The following is an 830-nucleotide window of genomic DNA, read 5'->3' as shown; positions in this document are numbered from 1 at the left end:
ATTATTTTAATGAATAATGCATAATTATACTAATTTAAGAAAATATCTTTATTATAATTATATAAAATCAATATTTAATGTATTATTAAACTAATTATCACTCGAAAATATTTTTAATCTTTTTAATTATATTGATACAATTCTAATTCTTATTCATTATCTAATGATTTTATTAATAGCAAGTTGTTACCTTAATGGTGATCCATTTATGTTGATAATAATAATAATAATATGGCTAGTATGATAATGATATGAAGTTGGCCTCGGTTACTTTATTCATGATAAAAAATAATGATTCTAATCATGATATGATATGATAAAATCATATAATTTTAACAAAACAAATATATGATGTATAACTAACGTAAATAATAAAAAATTACCTTAATAATAACTAATTTACATATATTTTTTTAGTAAAGCCTATATATAGAGTTTTTTTTGTGATACACGAGCCTAGATCCGAGAGTCAACTCATTTTCTTTAAATTTATTATTCTTCTTTTACTACTTCATAGAATGTATTCTTTATTTTTCATTGAACTGGATCCTTTTAAGGTACAATTTATAATTTTGTATAGTATTTTTTATATCACTACTAGAAAACTAGTTATTACAGATGGATATTTCCAACGAATTTTATCCCACGGAAATATAGAGGAAATTTCAAAAGGTTTTTTTGTCGGAAAACAAAAAAAATGAATTAGCATAAATTACAGACGGAAAAGAGAATCTGTCGATAATTCTGTCGGAAAAATTAATTTTTTTCCGTGGAAAATGATTACAGTAACTCCTACTTTTGGTACGATCATGAGAAAGAAAAGAAGCGTA

This window comes from Arachis ipaensis, chromosome B02, assembly GCF_000816755.2.
Source record: "Arachis ipaensis cultivar K30076 chromosome B02, Araip1.1, whole genome shotgun sequence".
Lineage (NCBI taxonomy): Eukaryota > Viridiplantae > Streptophyta > Magnoliopsida > Fabales > Fabaceae > Arachis > Arachis ipaensis.
The sequence above is the reverse complement of the archived record's forward strand: the minus strand, read 5'-3'. Positions refer to the sequence as shown.